Source organism: Danio aesculapii, chromosome 4 (assembly GCF_903798145.1).
Source record: "Danio aesculapii chromosome 4, fDanAes4.1, whole genome shotgun sequence".
In the NCBI taxonomy this organism is placed as follows: domain Eukaryota; kingdom Metazoa; phylum Chordata; class Actinopteri; order Cypriniformes; family Danionidae; genus Danio; species Danio aesculapii.
In genome coordinates this window covers 28,382,763-28,390,598 of record NC_079438.1, presented here as the reverse complement: position 1 = coordinate 28,390,598, position 7,836 = coordinate 28,382,763, and positions in this window count along the sequence as shown.

The following is a 7,836-nucleotide window of genomic DNA, read 5'->3' as shown; positions in this document are numbered from 1 at the left end:
AGTATGTAAAAAAACATGGATGCCACCAATTTTAAACGTGCTGAATAAAATGAACACTAAAATAATTAATTATTATAAAATAATGTACAAGGCGATGCAGTGGCACAGTATGTAGTGCTGTCGCCTCACAGCAAGAAGGTCGCTGGTTCAAGCCTCGGCTGGGTCAGTTGGCGTTTTTATGTAGAGTTTGCATGTTCTCCCTGCTTTCGCGTGGGCATCCTCTGGGTGCTCCGGTTTCCCCCACAGTCCAAAGACATGCGGTACAGATGAATTGGGTAGGCTAAATTGTCCATAGTGTATATGTGTGTGAATAAGTGTGTATGTGTTTCCCAGTGATGGGTTGCAGCTGGAAGGGCATCCGCTGCATAGCTGGATAAGTTGGCAGTTCATTACGCTGTGGCGACCCCAAATTAATAAAGGGACTGAGCCGAAAAGAAAATGAATGTTGCTGTGGGACGATGTGAGACAAAGCAAACAAAGATCCTGAAAACAGTGTTATGCTGCGTAGGCATGGGACGATAACCGTTTTCAAGGTATACTGCGGTTTGGGAAAAGTTGAGGTTTTAAAACCGCCAAGATTTTCTACAGACATACTCACACCCCATAAAGAAAAAGGGAGAAAGTGAAAAATAAGTAAATGAAATAAACAAAAATAGATAAAATTTGAAAAATAGAAATTAGGAAATTAGGGATAAACTCTCACTTAGGATATAATACCCCTGAGCATTCAATGTAGGATAGAAAAGGCTGCCAAACCTCATAAAACTTTTTTGTAGAGCCTCGGATGGTGTACTTAAGGTGCTCGAGTTTAAGATGTGATAACACTTCTAATATTCAATGTTTGGGATGGCGGGTTTGTTTTTTTCCACCTGCGAAGAATCAGGCGTCCGGCCAATAAAGAAGAAAAGGCAATGATTTCAACATGATTAGCTGACAGGTACATTTCTTCTGGCACTGTACCAAAAATCGAGGTCAAAGGATTAGGATCCATATCTTTATTACATATAGATAAAAATGATCTAAAAATATTGGTCCAAAATTTCTGTAATCTAGGGCATCCCCAGAACATATTACTCAGATCTGCTGGCTCCAAACCACATCTGGGGCAAGATGAATCTGACCCTGGTACATTTTTGCAAGCTTGCTCTTAGATTGGTGAAGCCTAAGAAGCACCTTAAACTGAAGAAGACCATATACATACAGAAGATGAGTGTACCAGTTCTATGGCATATTGCCAGGCTGTATCTGATATTTCTAATCCCAGTTCGTCTTCCCATTTTTGCTTTATGCAATTTAGGAAAGGGGAGGCAATTCTTGGGATCACTTCATATAACATGGACATCATACCCCTTTGATATGGGTCCATATTTACTAATTCATCTATCCAGCATGCTTCTGGTTGGTTTAGTGAAGGAGAGAAGTGTTTTTAACGAAACTACAGACCTGAAGGTACCTAAAAACATTAGACTGGGGTATCTCAATATCTGTTCTTAACTGTTGAAATGAGATAAACGTGCCATCTTTAAACAGGTCCTTAACACAGTTAACTCCCTTCCTAGACCATAATTGGAATGCTGAATCTATAAGAGAGGAAGGGAATAACGGATTTAACAAAATGGGAGCAGAAGGCAATGCTTGATTATTATTAAAGTGAAGTCTGAATTGTGACCATATTCTGAATGATCCATTAATAACTGGGTTATTCGTAGAATATTGTTTACTCACTGGAATCGAAGCACAAGGTAGTGAGTGTAAAGACACTGGATTAGACGTGTGCTGTTCCATCAGTAACCAAAGTGGGCTTCATCATTACAGATGTTGGAAAACCAGAATATCAGTTTGTGTAAATTGGCCGTCCAATAATAGTATAGGAAATTTGGCATTGCCAATCCACACTCTTCCTGCTTTCTTTCCAAGAATTTCTTTCTTATGCAAGAAATTTTCTTATCCCGGAGAAATGTAGAAATACAATTATTCAACTCCTTGAAAAATGACTTTGGAATAAAAACAGGCACAGTCTGAAATAGAAACAGAAATCTTTGTAGTATTTTCATTTTAATGGAATTGATCTTTCCAGCCAAAGATAAAGGAAGGGTTGACCACCGCGTCATGTCTCGTTTGGCTTTGTCTAATGTCTTTTTAACATTATTATTGAACAAATCCTTATATTTGCGTGTCACACTCACACCCAGATAAACAAATTTATCAGGGCGTACTGAAATAGAAAGGATTGGAAGGACATTTGCTGTGCTCTATCATTGATAGGGAAAAAGAGAGTCTTTGTTAGATTGACTTTGTATCCAGAAATATTTCCAAATTCTGAAATTATTGTAAGAGCTTTTGGAATACATGTATCTGGATTAGACAGAATAAGAAGATCATCCGCATATAGCAGGAGCTTATGTTCTTGTCCCTCTCTGAAAATTCCTTGCAAGCCATCTGAGTTCCTTAATATGGTTGCAAGAGGTTCGATGGCAAAGAGCAGAGGGGACAGAGGGCAGCCCTGTCTCGTTCCCCTAGAGAGTGGAAAGCGTTTAGAAATTATGTTATTTGTTCAAATGGATGCTTGGGGCCTGGAATATATCATTTTAACACAGGAATAGAATCCAGGCCTAAAACCAAAATTTTTAAGTGCTGTAAATCAATAGATATACTCTGTTCTATCAAATGCCTTGTGAGCATTTAAAGAAATTAAGACCTCTAGATTGGTATTATTTTTAGGTGAATAAATAATATTTAAAAAGTGACGAAGGGTATAAGATAACTGTCTCCAACAATAAAACCAGTTTGATCTGGGTGAATTATCTTTCTCATGACTGACTACACTCTGATTGCCAGCCCTTTAGCCAGGATCTTATAATCACAGCAGAGTAAGCTGATCGGACGATAAGATTCACATTTAAGTGGAAACTTATCCTTTTTAAGAAGTACTGTTATAACAGCTGATGTCATGGGGGGGGGGGGGGGGGGGGGGGGGGGGGGGGATTCTGAGACAAGAGTTTCAGCAAATACCTTGCACAACAGGGGTGTGAGCTTGGCAGAAAACTTCTTATGAAACTTGGCCAGGAAGCCATCAGGGCCTGGTGTTTTTCCGGTTTTCAATTTTTTGATCGCATTTTCAATATCAGAAGGTGTTATTTTCCTTCTAATGCCAACTGATCTGAATCACAGAGGGATGGTAATTATAAATAATTAAAAAAGCTCTCAATACGTTCAGTTTTGTTTACCTCAGAGCTGTAAAGAGTTTTATAGAAGTTTTTAAATTGATCATTAATTCCCTGTTGATTAGTAATTAGATTAGATTCAACTTTATTGTCATTACACATGTACAAGTACAAGGCAATGAAATGCAGTTTAGGTCTAACCAGGTGTGCAATAGCAGCAAGTGCAGGATTCAGGTATAAGTTATAAAGTGCAGTTACAGAAAAAAGATGGGGATATTTACAGATGGTTGTACTATAAACATTATATACAGGTTGTATTAGCTATGAACAGAGATTTACAATAAATGAATATGTGTACAGATTACTATTAATAATCAGTGTGCAGATAGATAAACATAATTACAAATGCATATGTACAGTGGGTGTGTACATAATTACATATGTCCATGTGCAGTGGGTATGTACATTTCAAATAAATGAATCAGTGCTATGAATATGTGCAAAATTTAAATGTGCAAATGTTAAACAGTGCAGTGATTGTGAGGAGTATAAGTTATGAGGAGAGTGGGGTTGTATTAGGAGGGCAAAAGAGTTAGTGAGTGGCAAAGTTCAAAAGGTAGACAGTTCTGGATGCTTGGCGCAGAACTGTGTTTCTTCTGGATGTCCTCTATGGCCAGCAGTGTGGTCCCTGTGACGTGTTGGGCAGTTTTCACCACCGGCTGCAGTGCCTTATGCTCAGCAACAGAGCAGCTTCCATACCAGTCTGTGACGCAGTTGGTCAGGATGCTCTCTATTGTACAGCGGTAGAAGTTCACCAAGACAGCTGATGACACCTGGTTCTACCAGGCTGGAGGTGTTGGTGGTTCAGGAAAGGTTTTTTGAGATGTGGGTCCCCAGGAACTTGAAGGATGAGACAGGCTCACAGCCATCCCATTGATGTGGATGGGAACATGTGAGCCTGTTCGTCCCTTCCTAATGTCCACAATGAGCTCCTTGGTCTTGGTGGTGTTAAGGAGCAGTAAATTTATCAATAAATCAATAAATTTGACAAAATCGTCGTCTGCCAAAAGTCTTGAGTTAAACCGCCATGTACGTTGGGGGATTACATTGCCTGGAGGGGATTACATTGCCTGGAAAACATAGCTTTAGTGAGACTGGACAATGGTCCAAAATAACAATACTACCATACTCTACTGCTGAAATTAAGAGAAAATAACTGCTTGTCCAGGGAAAAATGGTCAATCCTGGAATAGGTTTGATACACAGGTGAATAGAAGGAAAATTGCTTGGAAGATGGATATTTAAATCTCCAGGGGTCACTTACACCATATGTCTGAAGGAAAGAGTTAATACATTGTGCTGGCTGACTTAATGTATTACTTTAAGAGCTAGAGCGGTCCAAAATTGGGTGCAAAACACAATTTAAATCGCCTCCAAAAATTAAATTGTGTGTGTCGAGACTAGGAATAATTGAAAACAATCACTGATAAATTGTACATTGTCCCAATTAGGAGCATACACATTGGCCAGGACCACAGACATGTTAAAATGTTTTCCTTGTATTATTACGTATCTGCCATTTTTATCCAACACATTTGACTTCATAACAAACTGTACAGTCTTATGTATGAGTACAGCACCACCCCTACTTTTGCTATTGAAGTTAAAATGATATATTTGTGTATAGCCTCCTCTATTAAGTTTAGAATAGTCTTTTTTCAACAGATGTGTCTCCTGTAAATATACAATATCAGATTTTAACTTATTAAGATATGTGATCACCTTGTTTCGTTTCACTGGGTGATTTAGCCCCCGCACATTCCAACTGGTAAAGTTTGTCTTTACTCCACCCATTTTATGGAGGGCTGTCGAAAACATTTATCAGAAGCATCCGAAAGGTATCTGTGGGTTTTGTATGTAGAGGGATGTGTGGGGGAGAGGGAGGAAAGAGAAAAAAGAAAAAAGGGGTGATCACACATACAGTTATAAACACGAAACAACAAAATTCCAACCTTGCGTGTAAACTTGCACACACTTCCAGCTACTCCCACTCTTAACTAGCTTACCATGTGGGACCTCACGTATAAAACAAAACAATTTGAACAGCTTCTGTTCTACAAAGCTACCCTATTATTGACAAAATATATTTGAGAACTAGAAATGACAACAACAAACATGTGCTATAGTGGTAATTTAAAAGTTAACCGGAGAGTGACATTAACATTTGTATTGTCTTTGACAGCCCAGTGTACTGTCATGATTGCCTTCATTTCAATGGCTTTCTTCAAAATATCCTCTTTTTCGGAAAAGTAGTGGCATTTAATCATGAAGGCGCGTGGAGCTTCTTTGTCGTCCACTGGTTTGCCGCGTAGAGTACAGTGTGCCCAGTCCAGAAGTAGAGTCTTCTCGAGGTTCAGGGTATCTTTTAGGATGCCAGCTAAAAATTACGTCACACGTCTGCCATGCTCCCGTCCTTCTTTAACTCTCGTAATGCGAAGATTTGAGCAGCAAGACCTCTCTTCAAGATCTTCGCTTTGGTCTCAGCAGAGCCAGCTCCTTTCACGATACTAAACTCTTTTTCCAGGGTAGTAAGAGAGTCGGAGTATCCACCCAACACAGACTCCAGACCAGTCACTTGCTCTCCCGTTGCTTTCACTCTGGCGTTAATGTGCTCCACAGCATTGCGTAACTCTGTCCGAAGCTGGTCAATTTGATTGCAAAGTTAATTTGACTGTGCAACAGGCTTTTCTTTAAGTTTAGCAATCAAATCGCCCTTTAGTGCACCAATCGCTTGATGGACCGCACTGTTATCACTCGCCGGAGCCGTCTCTTTTTTTTAGATGCAGCTTTCACTTCGGGGTTAGCATTAGCATGGAGGCTAGTAGTGGATTCCGCCTCCCTACGGTTGCTTTGGCCTTTATTCATCCTTATTTAAGTTGAATTACACTCAGAAGAGCTAGACTCATACACTTATAAACACTTATTTTCCAGTACAGGTTGGTTTAAGGTAATAGTATTTAGGATAAGAACAATATTAAATGAAATTTTAAGTTTCACGTGAGGACCTCAACAGTTTGCATCTTCACATGGCGCGGCTCCAACCGGAAGTCCAAAACAAATACTATAGCAATAATCACAATGAAACACAAAACTCTCAGCACTTACAACTCAAATGAAAGTGAAAGGAAAAAAATGCAAATGATTTCAGGCCAGCAGATTCATCCGATTTGAAAACGGGGAAAAATAATAATGATTAGATTAGATTCAACTTTATTGTCATTACACATGTACAAGTAAAAGGCAACAAAATGCAGTTTAGGTCTAACCAGCAGTGCAATAGCAGCAAGTGCAGGATAAGGTATAAGTTATAAAGTGCAGTTATAGAAAAACTATGGTGATATTTACAGATGGATGTACTACGAACACTATATACAGGTTGTATTGCTATGAACAGATTTACAATAAATGGATATATGTACAGGATGCTATTAATAATCAGAAGTGTGCAGATAGATAAACAATTACAAATGTATATGTACAGTGGATGTGTACATAATTACAAATGTCCATGTGCAGTGGGTATGTACAGTTCAAATAAGTGAATCAGTGCATTGAAAATGTGCAAATTTAAATGTGCAAATGTTAAACAGTGCAGTGATTGTGAGGAGTATAAGTTAGAGGAGAGTGGGGGGTGTATTGGGGAGACAAAAGAGTCAGTGAGGGGCAGAGTTCAAAAGGGAGACAGCTCTGGGGAAAAAGCTGTTCCTCAGTCTGCTGGTTTTTGTCCGGGGGAGCCTGAAGCGCCTGCCAGACGGCAGGAGAGAAAACAGTCTGTGAGCAGTGTGAGAGGTGTCCTTAGGAATACTGCGTGCTCGGCGCAGACAGTGTTTCTTCTGGATGTCCTCTATGGCTGGCAGTGTGGTCCCTGTGATGCGTTGGGCGGTTTTCACCACCCGCTGCAGTGACTTATGTTCAGCAACAGAACAGCTTTCATACCAGACTGTGACGCAGTTGGTCAGGATGCTTTTTATTGTGCAGCAGTAGAAGGACAGCTGATGAAAGCTGGTTCTTCTTAAGTTGTCTTAAGAAAAATAGGCGCTGGTGAGCCTTCTGGACCAGGCTGGAGGTGTTGGTGGTCCAGGAGAGGTCCTTTGAGATGTGGGTCCCCAGGAACTTGAAGGATGACACAGGCTCAACGGCCATCCCATTGTTGTGGATAGGATCATGCGAGCCTGTTCGTCCCTTCCTGAAGTCCACAATCAGCCCCTTGGTCTTGTTGGTGTTAAGCAGCAGATTATTGTCGGTGCACCCAGTGGCCAGATGCTGTATCTCCTCCCTGTAGGCAGTGTCATTATTGTTGCTGATTAGACCAATCACTGTGGTGTTATCTGCAAATTTGATGATGGTGTTGGACCTGTTCACAGGCCTACAGTCAATGGTAAAAAGGGAGTAGAGGAAGGGGCTCAGCACACAGCCCTGTGGTACACCAGTGTTGAGTGTGACGGTGGTGGAGCAGATGTGGCCTGATCTAACATTCTGAGGTCTGTTAGTCAGAAAGTCCATAACCCAGTTGCAGAGAGACGCGTTGATATCCAGGTCTCTAAGTTTGATCATTAACTTAGAGGGTATGACAGTGTTGAATGCTGAGCTGAAGTCAACAAACAGCATTCGT